The sequence below is a fragment of the Phlebotomus papatasi genome, chromosome 3 (genome assembly GCF_024763615.1).
Source record: "Phlebotomus papatasi isolate M1 chromosome 3, Ppap_2.1, whole genome shotgun sequence".
Classification (NCBI taxonomy): Eukaryota; Metazoa; Arthropoda; class Insecta; order Diptera; family Psychodidae; genus Phlebotomus; species Phlebotomus papatasi.
Genome location: NC_077224.1, coordinates 41,056,849 through 41,073,236, shown reverse-complemented (window position 1 = coordinate 41,073,236; position 16,388 = coordinate 41,056,849). Strand labels below are relative to the sequence as shown.

Here is a 16,388-nt window from a genome sequence, read left to right as displayed (position 1 = left end):
GAAAATTTAGTCATTACGAAGCTTCCAATGGTATCAAGCATGGGCACTTTCCCCTATATTACGTTACTCTTCTGACTTTCTAAGTGTCGTTCGATGCGTACCATTTGAGGTTTTGAATAAAAAGAGGCTTTTTTTTAATTTTTTTTGTCTTTTTCGAAAGAAATTCCAGATTATCTTAAAAATTAATAAACCGATTCGGACAAATTTCTTCAATTGGGTAGGTTTAGGAATTACAACTTTTACCGTTCTGAAACATTGCACATTATTAGCTTGACAGCAGACGAATCAATTTTCTTTAACGGCCAAGACCACAATGATCCTATATCTATTCAAACACGTAATTCAACTTTATGTTTCCCAGACTACAAACCTTTCCTGAAAGTCATTTTTCCAAACACCCATATAGGTTTTTCATCTGCTGCAATGAAATTTTAATAGGGCACCCCGTTGGCAGGGTGTGTGAAACGTGGCTGCATCAGCCCTTGTACGTTATGGTCGGTGCCAGAGGTCTCCTCCATCATGTTGAATAATTTCACTGGAGTTCCGACTCTATTAGGCTGACCTTTGCGGTACGGTTCGGATGCATCAGTGGCGATGTTCAAGCTATAAATTCCTAGCCACGTGTACTTTTTATTTTGACCGGTACTTCCCCATCCAGACACTATCCAATTGCCCTGCGCACCACTTTACCTCCACCAGGAAGGATACTTGGAAGAAATTCACCACTCTTGGCTCACAGTGGGATTCAGTCATTGGCAAGAAGAACAGTCAGTCGAGAGCTTTCGGAGTGATTGGTTTGAGATTCTCTTGGTATTGTTCTGAGATCCTTTCTCTTCGTGACTTGGTGCATTAGTCATCCAGTTCTTAAATTGTGTGAAAGTGAGGAGTTTCACGTAAAACCAAAGGAAGTTGACTTGAAGAGAAAAAAATTGCGTAAAATCTGAATCACTTTTTTTCTTCTTCTTCATTGAGGGGGTGTTTGGGGTTTATTGAACGCCAAAACGGTTACCATCGTTGCCACATACATTAAAGTACAACCACAGACAAAACCGTCGTCGACTAGCCTGGGAGGTATTGAATTGTTGTGGTTGATTCTTAAGCGGAGAAAGGTTCTACAATAAGCCCCAACGCAAAACTATGAGGAAGTGGCGTGCTTGAGGGTCGTTCGGTACAAAGGGGTTCTCCCGTTTAATTTTTCGGAGGGAAAACGAGAAAAACTTTTTGGTGTATGCGTGTGGACAAATAAGTTTTGTGGTCGATAGGCACTTGAACTTTTAATGATATTTATTGGAATTCACTTCCTTACCTCAAATGCATTGCTTCAAATGAAAAACCCCAGAGATTCACCCAAGTCAATGTTTAATTTATTACCTGTTGCATAAGGACATCCTAATAAATTGAGCTTCATAGTTATACAGAAGATCCAATTTTGTGCCATGATTTGCATCTCAAACTTAGAATTCATCTCTCAGTGAATAGTTTCATGTGAACTAAAACCAACTAGAGTACATAACAAGGGTGTTTAGTGACTCAGTGGAGAAACATATCTAAGTTACCACAGTGTATGTGAATTTGTTCTAAGAGACAGCAAATAAACTTAACTTGAAAACACTTTTCTCCAAAATCCTTCCTTGTGCATACTCTGTAAGTGAAATACTTGTAGTCATCATAAGCCCAGACTAAACGTGCGCTTTTCCTGGTGTATTGTTTTCATGCCAACAACAAAGAAGTAAAATTTCATATCAAAAGGTTAAGAATCCATAAAGAAGGATTTTACCTTTTCTCATAAGTGCTTAATTTCGTGCAATTGTGGTGTGTTGCAACTTTTGGAAGAATAAGACGAAACTACAATTAATCTAATTAAGGTAATGTTCAAATAACTTCACACACAAGTCTTTCTTAATACTGAGAGATTAATTAATTGAGATCTGAAACATTCTCATCTATTTTTACATCACACTCAGAGAAAACATTCTCAGGAATTAGAGGGTAAAAATTAGCCTAAATGCCTTTGCCCATTGGGAACAGTTTTTGTAAAAAAATCCTTTTTTTTTTAATCGAATAGTGAGAAATTTTTATATTTCGTCTAAAAGACAATTTTTGTCTAATGCCCTAGACAAACTTACGACTTAAGCCGAGAGAGGACTTAGTAGAAAATTATGAAAATGTAGCTTTACCATTATTTCTAATACGCTAAACCATCTCTAGACTAATCCTCATGTCTGTCAAGAGCCTAACATTTCTCTTGATAGAGGTTATAGCAATTGAGGTGAAATTGTCGTCAACTAGGCTTTTAGCATTTTAAAGAAAAAATGGGGTAATTTAGAATCTTTCCTAATTTGGAATTTTGATATTCCCTAATTTTTTCCTCAAAAAAAAAAAAAAAAAAAAAAACAGGAATAAGTACTCTTGAATCAGGGTCTTGAATTAGGCTTAAAGTTCTTTGCTGTCCCCTTTTTCTCTACGCCCATTTAAATAGTGAGAAACTCAAAAATTTCCGAATTAGAATGGAATAGTACAAATTAGTCATAGAATACAATTTCCATTATGTAGAAACGCCCTAAAATTAAATCCGCTAAAGTTTAAAAAGAAAAGTATAAAAATTACATTTCAAGAAAGTTAAAAATGAATTTTGGATAGCTTAGCTCTCAAAACATTTTAAAAATATGTTGATTGTCCAATTTCTACTAAATGCCTTAAAAAACTTAAGTATAGGGTAGCTGTACCAAATTTCAGCCAACTTACAATTTCGGCCACTTCTTTTGTTCCTCAAATTTCCTAATTTTTAATTATTGCATACTTTAAAGATTATACAATGCAAAAAATGTCGCTCCATTGAATGAGAAGTGAAAAAAACTTTGAAAAAATTTCGGAAGTTCAAGGAACTATGGGAATTAAGGTGCTCAAAGCTATGTCTATATTTTAATTCATTTTAAAATATATTACGAATATTTTTTGAGAAAACAAATTATAATAAACTATCTACAAGGTTTCAAACAACAATCCCTTAAAAAAAATAACAAAAGAAATCATTACAAGAATATTACGTTTTAGTTTGAAGACTTTGGCGTTTGCATGTAACTATGCTGAATTTTGGTACAGTTACGCTACTTATACCAATTTTTTCAAAGGCTCGTCTTTCAGGTTTTGTTCTAGTGAAGAAAGTCGCCGTTGTTGGAAAATTGATTTGAAACAAGTTCAATTCTCAAGACAAGCAATTAATATTTTGAAAAATATTATAAACCTAATCTTATTCGATCTCTGCAATAGAACATAGAGGAGAACATAAAACCTACATTACTTACTGAACACACTTTTCTTTTAACACCCGTAAAAGTTTAAAGGTTGTACAAAAAATAGACTTGAACACCCATGCAATAAACTTTTTGCAAAACTTTTCTTCTCACATTCTGTATGAATTTTTAGATGTAACATTTAAAAACAGATTTTTGTAACGTAAAACATTTTATCTAGATTTTTTCGTGAAGATCCCGCCACGATATACTAAATTATACCGTAAACAATCTTAGCTAAAATGTTTTGAACTAAAAAGTACTGAGTACCATAAAAATTTACTACATTTCTAAAAAAAAAGAATTGTTCAAATAAACAAAATAAATAAATTTGATCAATAAAACATCAAAATTGAGATTATACTCAATCAATAATTTTAAAAACAGTGAAATTTTCATTCATGTTTTACTAAAAGAAAACTAATTTTAATTTTGTAAATTATAGAAAGATTTTCTTTTTATTTTTTTTTATTTTGGAAATATTTTATGTTTTACTGAACAAAATTTAATATTTACGTGTAGATTTATTTTACTGGCAATTTGTTTTGTTAATTTGTTTATTGTGACAAAACAATAAAATGAATTAATTCTTATGATTTTTCTTTCGCGGTAAAAATATTTTTTATTATTATTATTTATAGTCCCAATTTTTCTAAAAGCAAATAATCCCTTAATTATAAATTTCAAATTTTAGAATTTCAAACGGGATTTGGTTGATTCATTAAATGTTAAAATTATATGTTTAAAGAAAAGAACAAGTTGGTCACGTTTATACCGGAATTTTTCTCAGTGTAGTTTAAGCACTTAAAGTTTGTCGTGTTAGTTTTATCATCGTCCCACGAAGTTTTACCACCCAGATTTCATTGTTAAGTCGATATGCTTAAATCTTTCATAAATCGACCGTGGGGGCTGAGACTTACCTTTTGTCTCTAAAATCGTTTCAAATGGTCGAAATTGGCTCAATTTGGCAGAAAATCCAAGAGGTTTGTTTTTTTTTCTATGAAGATCAATGTTACGATTGCTTTTAGCACAGTCAGCTATTTCTCGCTTTCTCTCAAGAAAAAATATTGTGTTCTTTGCACATTTGGTGGGTCAGAAAACTACTCTATTCCAACCTCAGAAAATCCTGAAACATTAATTTTGCTAAATCTGGCTAGACGATTTATTGGGGACCAAATGTTGCGGGAATCATAGATAATTATTTGAAATTACCAATGACAAATATGCTTAATCCAAATGCTATTAAGAATCTATTTAGAATCCAAAATTCGTATTTACCGCAATTTGTAACACTTTTGAGCACATTATTAATTTTGCTATTTGTTATAAATACAATTAAAAATAAATTGCATTCAATCGGTGATGCTATTCTGGAACTAATTATTCCATAATATTTCAAACGCGCACTTGATAGCATTCTTATTGCACTATTATTAACTATAACTTATGAAAAAGGATGGTAAAGCATCCCATCTTTACGGAATGGTCAAACTTATGATTTTGACGAAACATTATTATTACGGTTGGCATTATTTGTCTTCAACGAAAAGGAATGAATCGGAAAACTCTCTTTAGAGATGTCCAAAAATTGGTATTTATTATGAGGGTAAGGAATCTTTAGTTAACTTGGAGAGGTGGGGTCCCTAACATTAATCTTCTATCTCCGTCCGTTTGAACTGTTACTCTCACCAATTCGACAGACAAAAACATGAAATCATGTTTTCATGTTTTTCAAGGGAGACACTTAAGAAGAAGTTCATTTCAAATGCACTTTTAAATAAATATTTATTTTTATCATTTTCTTTGCATCATGAGATTGCTTGTATAATATTCCAACAGAATCTTAACAGTTTTTAATAGATATTTCAACCAATTAATTGGAATATTCCATCAAATTAAAAAACAATACATTTTGAAAAGATGGACAAAATTTTGGAAAGCGGCACAAAAATTTTTGGAAAATTGGACATAGTAATATTAATGACAAAAAAGTCACTCTTTGATTGTTTAATAACGACTTTTGCATTTTTAACTTCTCAAATTATTACAAAATTAGGTTTAATAATCCTTTTATCGAAAATTGAAATATTTGATTGATTTATTATCAAGTTTTTAAAGAGGTGTCTCACATTCCACACTGCTTTGTCCAACATTCCAAACTGTCTCGCTTTAGACAAATTACCCTATCTGCAAAATTTTTACAAGGAATAGTGAAAAATAGCTTCACTTTTTATTAGGCTTGATGTGCTCCTGAATTAAATAATAAACTTTGAAAGACTAGACTTATATGAATTCATAACTAGGTACTAGGGATGTCTGTCAACCTGCGAATAGATTAGATTATAGTGGGGACGGAACGTTACAGAACTGCTGCGCCTAAGCCTCAATTTGGGCCCATTAGACATGCCCTTCCATTATACCCCTTCGGTTCAGGGGTTGTGTACCCAAGAAGCAAAATAGCTGCCTTATAGAAGCAAGTATTAGATAGGTCTTTTAGTGCACTTTTAAAAGACTTAAAGTGCAAATTTTCTATGGAAATTCCTATAGCGGCTCTTAAGATCCTTAAGAGTGCGCCACTTTACTTATAGTAATCTCAGTGATGGAACCAAGAGCGTTATAAGTAAATAAAAAGATTTTTAGTTCTATAGTGCCTCATTTAGGGAACTCTACAAGACCATTTTAAGAAAAAAATTGCTGCTTGGGTAGTTTGGTAGTTCTTCTCAAGCGAGCACTGTTTTACCCAGAAATACTCAGCTCGTATTGTAAAGACTGAGACAGTCTCATAAGAAGTAATGTAGGATGTTTCCTCAGCGATCAACTGACGAAATGGCCGACATAGTCCAAGAAATGTTGAAAAAAAATCAGTATCAGTATAAAATCAAGGAACTTACCAATATTTAGGAGGAAGTGGGGCACTTTTGAATTGGGGTACCTTTGAAATCTGAATTTTTCTCCTATTTTAAAAAAAAGAATTAAGGATTCACGGAGCCAAATTATGTCATATCGCCCAGCTCCATTTATAAATAGGAGAAAAATGTCCAAATTTAAAGCTGTCCCAATTCAAAGGTACCCCATTTTTCCTTCCCTGGTATTCTTCGAGTAAAACCTCAAAATAAAGCTCAAAAAATATTTTATTGAATAAATCTATCTCACAGGTTCGCTAAATAATTCCTAGATTTTTCTTCAATTGATGCTCCTTACTCATAGCCACAAGTAAAAGAACAATAAGAGCTTTAAAAATGTTATGACGAAATGAATTGGTGAATTTAAAATTTATTCTGATATTCTGAATAGTTATAAAACTTTTTTAAGCTGCTGGTAAAAATAACGCTTTGCATTAGAACAGTGTGTCATCCAATATCTGGGAAAGAGTTTTAAAATATATTTATCTAGAAATACATAAGCTCGAGGCAGTAAAGGTAATTTAACATCTGAGAACTTTGGATAATCAGCACAGGAAGAGCATATAAATTTTGCATTGGCAGAAAGTCACAATTTTCGCTTCGGCACTTTTCTGAAAATTCCCACATGGCGAACTGAAAAATAGGATGTAATGTCCTGGGAAACACATGTCTCTGTTCTCTTGTGCCGACTCTACTTGGGGGTCTAAATTGCTGGGTGGCAGCTGAATGCAAAGCAAGAGGAATTGGTGGTGCCCCCGGATTGGCGTTGGAAGAATGCGTGGATATGGTGAATAGGATAGGATAGGATAGGATGTAGGAAAGGGAAACAGAGAGAAAATTGCGGTGTACTCGGGTGTCTATGGCACATTTTACCCATAGAATTGTGGAATTGTGTGAACTGAACTGTGGCGAAATATCATCATTACACTCCCGAAATCGTGTGGGTATATTTAGGGACACAGAATCCTCAGAAAATACATAGTATCTTCCACTATCACCCAACATTTTTCGTGGGGTGGTTCTCATGGTGAAATCATGTGCATGGCAAAACCCAAAAGAAAGTGCTGAATTTCTAAGATGAAATTTACCTTCTCTAGCTGCCCTTGTACCTCCTCAAAATTTTTACACCCTCATGCCACCTTCTGGGGAGCCTTACCTGAATTCTTTCGTGAAGACACAAAACTTTTGCACGTTTTAAGGTGAGAAATTCAATGTATATACTTCTTCTTTTTCTCAAGCCATCCATGTTCCAACCCCAAAACTGCTGTACTTTTGTGAGCGCATCCGTAGCATCATTTATAAACATTTCCATGTCATACATACATTATAGTAGTAGAGGTGTGAGGGGATTTTCCTGGAAAAGTGCCACAATGCTTTCAAACACAAAAAAAAACTTCCACAATTTCGCACCAATTCCATGTTCACGGTATTATTTACTTGCCTTGGTGTGAGCGGAAGAGCTTTTCCACTTATGCGAGGATTCCCTAGTAGGGGAGGTTGGGGCAGCTTTCTGGGGTGCGACTTTAAATTAACGACATAGAGGAGACCGAGGCTAAGTTAACCAAAAAGTATTTTTTTTTTGTAAAAAGTACTTGGAATCTGAATCATAAAATCAAATGATCAGCTTATCATAAAATGAAATTTTTAATATTATTTGTTTCTCTCTCATCGAATTTAGATGCAGTTTTTCAAAATTATTGAATAAAACATTCGTTTTTAAATGCCCCTTTCAATTTTTTCAAACATTTGCTCCATTCAATGAAACAAGGTATAAACTCAAACGAAGAAGAAGTATTTATTTCTTTGTGTAGGCTAACATTACTGTATTCAGTGGTCATTCTTTTGATCTGTCATTTTGACGGTTAATAATCTATTAATAGTCAATATGACTTGTAAAATGTCATTCATTCCTCTGAAGTAGCAATATATATATATATATAAGTTGAAACAAGATTTTCATAACATAATAGGGGAAAGTGCCCATGCTTTGCACGGTTCCAAGCTTTATAATGACTAAATTTTTCCCATGTTTTTCTATAAATATGACTCATCGCACCCAAATTTTAAAACTAAGGGAGAGTGTCCTGTTTTTTTTTTAAATATGTTGCGGAGTCGTATTTATTCAGAAACACAGGACAAATTTAATCTGTATAAAGCTTGGGACCGTGTAAAGCATGGGCACTTTCCCATATTGTACAATTGGTCATGTACTGATACTTGGGTACCTACACTGAGAGAAATCCGAATAAGTTAAAGTAACATTCCGGAAATGTTAATTTTACCCTACAGTATTGATCCAAAACCGGTGTAAATATTACACTTTTTAGGTGTATTATGGGTTAAAGTTACCCTTTTTTCATGTTGATTTTGCCCTCAAAAGGTGTAAAATTAACATTAAAAAATGTTGATATATTTTTACACCCATCTTTAATCGTAACTCGTAACCTCTTTTTTTCTCAGTGTCTGCATTCAACTGCTAAATATAATTTTCAATCCAAATAAATGGTGCGATACCGCTTTTGAAGCATCTAAGTAATGCATTTGAGTATTCAGAAAAGATAGAACGCTTTACCAACCCTTTTAGTTGACATCCTCTAAAATCTCAGCTTCTGTGGTTCGAAGTAAAATTTTACCCCGTCAAACCGGACCTAAACCCCAAACAATCATTTGCGCAATCATTCCTATTCCAATATTTTTTTTTACTAAATTTTGTTAAATTCAACTTTCACTTAAAAAAAAAATATAAAGTCATTAAAAATGCATTTGTGCTAAAAAAATTATTAATATTTAGGAAATATATTTGAAGTCAGACGAGAATATAATTTATACATTATAAGTTACCAAATATATAGGGGAAGGTAGGGCTACTTTGAGCTGTGAGGCTACAATGATATATGATATTTTTTCCTATTTATTTTTAAATTAAGCTAATTTTTACAATTATTTTATTTGAATCCACAATTGTTTTGTCTATCCAAATTAGATCATGTTAAAACCCAGTTTCCTTTAGAAATACACAGAAAAAGTCGAATAACAATGTAGCCCCACAGCCCAAAATAGCCCCACCTACCTCTAATCAATTAAATTTTAAATTTTGAATTTTAAAAAATAAAAAAAAAATAGGTTTTCTTACTATTTCCTTCATTATTTAGGCTAAGTATACCAAATTTCGCCCAGCTTGCAATTTCGGCCACGGTTTTTAGTTGTTCCTCAAATATAAAGACCTTGGTAAGAAGGGGGGTTGGGTTCAAAAATAATTAGAAAATCAAAATGAAAATTCTTTTTTGTTTCGAATATCTTGATAAATAGATATAAAATAGATTTATTCATAAAAAATACTTTTGAATTCCTTTTTTCTTAGTCGAAGTCAGTTCTACTAAAGAAGAATACAACGATTAGAATTCGACAGTTGTGAGTTATTTTTCTTCTCTAATATAGTACAGCAAAAGTATATTCAAGAAGAAAGGGATTCAGTGTTGGTTCAATCAAGGAAACAGGATCATGGAGTTCCGTGGTCTAGGCCCTCAAGCGTGGATAATTCGGATAATTAGTTATCTTAAAGCCTCCACACATTTTGAGCAAATTTCATCAAAAACTGCAGTTTTGACAGAATTTTGACGTTTCCACCTAGCGATCCAGACGAATTTCTCCAAAAAGCAATTTTTGACGAAAAATGCTTCCAATTTGTAGAGGCCATTAGGAAACAAGGGCAACACAAATTAATTAAAAGGGACAGATAATCCTAACTGGCTTATGTAGGTGAGATTCTTAACGTGAGCTAACTCGGAGTGCATGCAATTTGGAGCTGAAGTTGGGAGACGCCATTCAGTTATCTTGAATCAAATTCGTAAAATTATACAAATTTTGTATTTAAACCAAAATATCAAGGATTTGGATGAACTGACAGAAAAGTGTTATATGGGTGAAATGTAGACCAGAATGTTCTCTATAATTTTGCCGTAGAACTTGAACTCATCGATTACTCAGAAGCCAAGATAAGCGAGGTTTTTTGTTTCTTAACTCGTTTTTTCATCCAGAGTTCCCCAAGTAGTCATTTGTTGAACTTCAACTATATCAAAGAATTGTTGTATTTTGCGGGGCTTTCCATTTAAAACCCTATTTTAAGTGTCTTTGTGGAGTAGAGGCAGTCAAATTGGCATCTGAGTGATTTCAAAGCGCTATTATGGGAAAAATCAATTTTTTCACACTTAAACGGCAAAATCGGAGTGATAGCGTAGTCTGAGTGGAAAATGATGTATAGACGAAATGTAGAGACAAATGTGCTCTACAATTATGTTGAAGTAATCATCAAAATCGGTTTAGCAACAGTCGAGATAATTGAGGTTATGTGATATTGAAATTGGTTTTTCGACTGTGGCGCCCCTGGTGTTGGTCCCACGAAGTTCAAATATTCTAGAAAGTTGTAGCATTTGGTGAGATCTTTCGTTTAAGTCCTCATTCATCAAAATCGGTCACATAGAACCGGAGATATGATTTTTTGAATTTCGTGAACTTTGACCCCTCATATCTCCGGTTCTATTGAAACCACAGCGCGCATATGCACCATTTTGGAAACGTCCTAGACTGGACTACAACATACTAAAATTTCATTAACTTGCACAATGCCGTTTTTGAGAAAAGTGACTTTGAATTTCGATGAATTTTGACGCTATCACAGCGCCACCTATGGTGACTTTTTGAACTTCCATCTGAAAGTGCTCATCGAGACGAAACCAAAAAGGTAAAATTTAGGTCGCTATGTTAATTAGAACCGGAGATAGAGGCCGGTCAATGTTCGAACTTTGACCCCTTATAGCTCGGGTCAGGGGTTTTAGATCGACTTAAGGTTTTTTTTGTTTGATAGGTATAATCAACGGCTACAACATACTAAATTTTCAACCCGATGCACAATGGAATTTTTGAGTTATTTAACTTTTAAGATTTAAAAATTTTCTTTTTAAAAAAAGCGCCCCTAGCGGTGGTTTTATGAACTTGCGATGTTATAAGGGGAAGTGGCATTTCACGAGAGCTTTCCAAAAAGCCCTCACTTTTTAAATTCTGACAATTAGAACCGGAGTAATGGCCATTTTAAGAAATTTTTTTTGGACCCTTATAGCTCGGGTCAGGAGGGTCGGGGGACCTTAAGTTTGGTATTGATGGAAAGCTCTAAGGCCCAGCTATAACATACTAAAATTTGAGTCCGCTGAATGCCATAGGGGCGGAGCTATTGAGAAAACAAAAAAAGGGGGGTCTTCAAAATGGCGGAAGGAGGGGTGGGGGGTGGGGGGTCAATGCACCAAGTTGCAATTTTCACCCGATATATAACCTTTGCCGAAAACCGCAAGTCGATATCTTTTTTAGTTTAGGAGCTATTAAGCTCCAAAGAGCGGCCGGCCAGCCGGCCGGCCGGGAACGTAAAATAGCCACATATATATTCGTGATCAGGAAGTGGCGAAACACATTTTGGCCAAGTTTGAGGTCGATCGGACGACATGAAATTTTGTTAGGATTATAGTAGGTGAGATTGTTAAGAATCTCACCTAATACAATAGTGAGCATTTTCCAACGTCCACAGTCGTCTTCGCTGTGGTGACCTCTAGAGCAAAATAGTAAACAGACCCAGTCACAGGTTATTGCAATTATAAATTATAAAAGGCATAATGTATTATAACTTCTTCAATAAGAAAAGGGACAGATAATCCTAACCGGCTTATGTAGGTGAGATTCTTAACGTGAGCTAACTCGGAGTGCATGCAAATTCGATTTGGAGCTGAAGTTGGGAGACGCCATTCAGTTATCTTGAATCAAATTCGTGAAATTATACAAATTTTGTATTTAAACCACAATATCAAGGATTTGGATGAACTGGCACAAAAGTGATATATGGGTGAAATGTAGAACAGAATGTACTCTATAATTTTCCTATAGAACATGATCTCATCGATTACTCAGAAGCCAAGATAAGCGAGGTTTTTTGTTTCTTAACTCGTTTTTTCATCCAGAGTGCCCCAAGTAGTCATTTGTTGAACTTCAACTATATCAAAGAATTGTTGTATTTTGTGGGACTTTCCATTTAAAACCCTATTTTAAGTGTCTTTGTGGAGTAGAGGCAGTCAAATTGGCATCTGAGTGATTTCAAAGCGTTATTATGGGAAAAATCAATTTTTTCACACTTAAACGGCAAAATCGGAGTGATAGCGTAGTCTGAGCGGAAAATGATGTATGGACGAAATGTAGAGACAAATGTCCTCTACAATTATGTTGAAGTAATCATCAAAATCGATTCAGCGACAGACGAGATAATTGAGGTTATGTGATATTGAAATTGGTTTTTCGACTGTGGCGCCCCTGGTGTTGGTCCCACGAAGTTCAAATATTTTAGAAAGTTGTAGCATTTGGTGAGATATTTCGTTTAAGTCCTCATTCATCAAAATCGGTCACATAGAACCGGAGATATGATTTTTTGAATTTCGTGAACTTTGACCCCTCATATCTCCGGTTCTGTTTTAACCACAGCGCGCTTACGCACCATTTTGGAAACGTCCTAGACTGGACTACAACATACTAAAATTTCATTAACTTGCACAATGCCGTTTTTGAGAAAAGTGACTTTGAATTTCGATGAATTTTGACGCTATCACAGCGCCACCTGTGGTGACTTTTTGAACTTCCATCTGAAAGTGCTCATCGAGACGAAACCAAAAAGGTAAAATTTATGTCGCTATGTTAATTAGAACCGGAGATAGAGGCCGGTCAATGTTCGAACTTTGACCCCTTATAGCTCGGGTCAGGGGTTATGGATCGACTTAAGGTTTTTTTTGTTTGATAGGTATAATCAACGGCTACAACATACTAAAATTTCAGCCCGATGCACAATGGAATTTTTGAGTTATTTAACTTATAAGATTTAAAAATTTTCTTTTTAATAATAGCGCCCCTAGCGGTAGTTTTATGAACTTGCGATGTTAGAAGGGGAAGTGGCATTTCATGAGAGCTTTTCAAAAAGCCCTCACTTTTTAAATTCTGACAATTAGAACCGGAGTTATGGCCATTTTAAGAAATTTTTTTTGGACCCTTATAGCTCGGGTCAGGAGGGTCGGGGGACCTTAAGTTTGGTATTGATGGAAAGCTCTAAGGCCCAGCTATAACATAATAAAATTTGAGCCCGCTCGATGCCATAGGGGCGGAGCTATTGAGAAAACAAAAAAAGGGTGGTCTTCAAAATGGCGGAAGGAGGGGTGGGGGGTGGGGGGTCAATGCACCAAGTTGCAATTTTCACCCGATATATAACCTTTGCCGAAAACCGCAAGTCGATATCTTTTTTAGTTTAGGAGCTATTAAGCTCCAAAGAGCGGCCGGGAACGTAAAATAACCACATATATATTCGTGATCAGGAAGTGGCGAAACACATTTTGGCCAAGTTTGAGGTCGATCGGACGACATGAAATTTTGTTAGGATTATAGTAGGTGAGATTTTGTTAAGAATCTCACCTAATATTTCATTTTTCCCTTTAATGTTCGTAGGATTGATGGAGAAAATTCAATGTATTTCCCATGAGGTGAAAGACTAGTTAAAGTCAATAGAGAAAGTGGGGAGACTTTTTGGGCTCACCAGGGAATCGATCAAACAAATGCCTGGAAGGCAAAATTTATTATTATACCCCATGCAACAGACATGGGGACAGAGGAATGCTCCGGGATAATGTTGTTTAGTCGAAAATCTTCCCGCCGGAACTCCCCAACAGCCCTGTTATGCCCCAAATTGCTGTGCCAACATCAAACTATAGGAGGGAAAAAAAGCCACGGAAGTAGCGATACATTGGCTGAAAATTTTCCAAAATTTATTCGGCAGAAAATGTAATTAAAAGTGGGCACTTTTTGAAACTTTTCCGAGTTTTTATCAACAAAATATATATCCTCTCCCATGGTGTTATGTGGCATCTGTTGACCAGTCTAATTACAATGCAAATTGCTCTAAGGGCTAAAGTATACAAACGTACAGAGATGAGAGGTGGAATGTTAGAGCTTTAGAGCTTTTTCCATTCTCGTTTTTTTTCTCTTTTGCTCAGTGCGTCACGTTGAGTTTGTGATATTTTAATTAATACCATAAAAATGAAACATTCTACACTACGTACTAAGCTTAACTAACTTGCTTTCTTTGAAGAATATGTTCTGAGAGCTAATAAAAAAAAATGCATTAGTTATGCATTTGAAATCTATTTTTTTTTAAATCCAATAACGTCAAAAGAAAGGCAGTGTTAATTATTTTTAAAATAGTAGGGGAAAGTACTCTCCCTTTGAATATTCGTACCTTCTAATAATGTGGAATTTTTCCTAAGAGACTTACATAGTTGTCACGTAATTGTCAATAAATTGTTGATTAGCTAACTAATAATTTATTAGAAATGTGTAAGTCTTTTAGGAAAAATAAAAGAAAATTCACATTATTCGAAGGCATGAACATTCGAAAGAAGAGTACTTTCCCCTATACATAATACATAAACATAACATCCACAAGTATATTTTTAAAAATTCGAAAATCTATTTGAAGATCCAAAAAAAGAGACTTTCTTACTTCTTGATAATTCCGCAAGGTGGCTGAAGTACATCCTGTCAGAATTTCGAAGTGCTCAAGTATCAAAATGTGTCAGTCGTCGCATTGTTGTTTGGAAAAAAACAATACAAAGATGCTCAATATTCATATCCCATTATTTAATCACTCCATAACCACTGAGTAGGGTTAACCGGGGAGGTTTGGGACAGGGGTAGTATGGGGCAAGGCGATTTTTTCATTAATTTTTGAAATAAATGGGATTTAACCACTACTCAATCGTAGGCGACAATAAGATGTATCTTTACTAAAAGAATGGATATCCTCAGTTCTATTGCTTAAATTATATGAACATTTTATTAAAAACTAATAAAAATTGTATATTTTGACGTCTCAGTTTCTTTTCTATCTAAAACTTTTCTATCTCATTAGCTAGCAGTGTAATCTGGGAACATATTTTTATAAAAGTTTCCGAGATCATACACTCTTGCTTTGTACTTAAAGGTTTTAAATACCAAAACTACTCGCGGGGATGTTTGGGACACCTGAAAGGGGATGAATGGGACGTTGATTTTTGACAAGATTGTAAGTGGCGCGCAAATCGTTACTGTCAAAATGGAAAGTATTGCCGAGTTTCTACTGGAAATCTCCCTCTTATGCAAACTTTAACACTTCAGCAGCTGCCTACCGAGACAATTAAACCATCAATGTCTTGAGAATCAATAATTTCTTCTCCTGAAGATATTCGACCTTTGTCCAATCCCGTTAAAAACAATTTACTCGAAAATTTCTTGAGCAGTGTGCTCTACAATTCTCACAAGTTCCTCAGAAAAGGCAAGGCGAGAGCTCATCAAGATAAACAAGGAAAAACAGTTACTATGCAGTTGTCGTAAAATCAAACAGAAATCCGCCAATGAGTTCAAAACTAAAAGTGTCAAAAGAATCTACTCGTCTGAGGAATTTGATGATGGTGATTCCAATATTTAGAATAAAAAAGCAAAGCAAGCTAGGATAGTAAATAAGAAGAAAATATAATAAATAAGTGCGCCTATTACAAATAAGATTGATATTAATTTCTAAGTATGAAATTAAAGATTAAATATTTTTATTTCATGTTAGAAATATATTTTTAATCTAGTATTTTAAATTAATTATCATGCTTCAATATTGCAGATTATGCGAGAAAAAACACGTCCCAAACATCCCCTTTTGCGTCCCATACTGCCTTAAATCCGGGAGGTTTGGAAAGCGTCAAGTTAAATGTTTTATCTTCTCCAAGAAAACTCAGTTGTTTTTCAAGTTCTATCGAGTACTTTTTATAAAGTCAGTACCCATAAGTATCCTATAGACCGCATGAAATTGTAATACATTATCGTGACTTTTTTTTTGAAATATTGTCTCAAAGTCAAAACATGAAAAAGTGTCCCAAACCTCTCCGGTCTCCCCTATCTATTTTGCGATCTTCTTAGTGAGATATTTGATAATTTTTCCCCACCTTGTTCGAAAATTTAGTATAAAAATTCGAATTTGAATTTGAATTCTTCGAACATCAACGACTTTTTATGCAAATAGAGTTCCATTTACCGTTTATGCAAAACACTATTGGAGAATCAAAATCTACTTGTGTTTGCACAACGAAGA

At 34.5% G+C, this 16,388-nt stretch overlaps 1 protein-coding gene across 1 annotated transcript in view; it reads left to right on the top strand.

The window, feature by feature from the left end:
• The first annotated feature begins 770 nt into the window (after positions 1-770).
• Positions 771-16,388, top strand: part of LOC129805688 (protein eyes shut) — a 129,009-nt gene continuing 113,391 nt past the window's right edge. The window contains exon 1 of the mRNA XM_055853770.1: positions 771-1,865. The gene's annotated coding sequence lies outside the window, so the exon portion shown is untranslated. The remainder of the gene's footprint in view (positions 1,866-16,388) is intronic.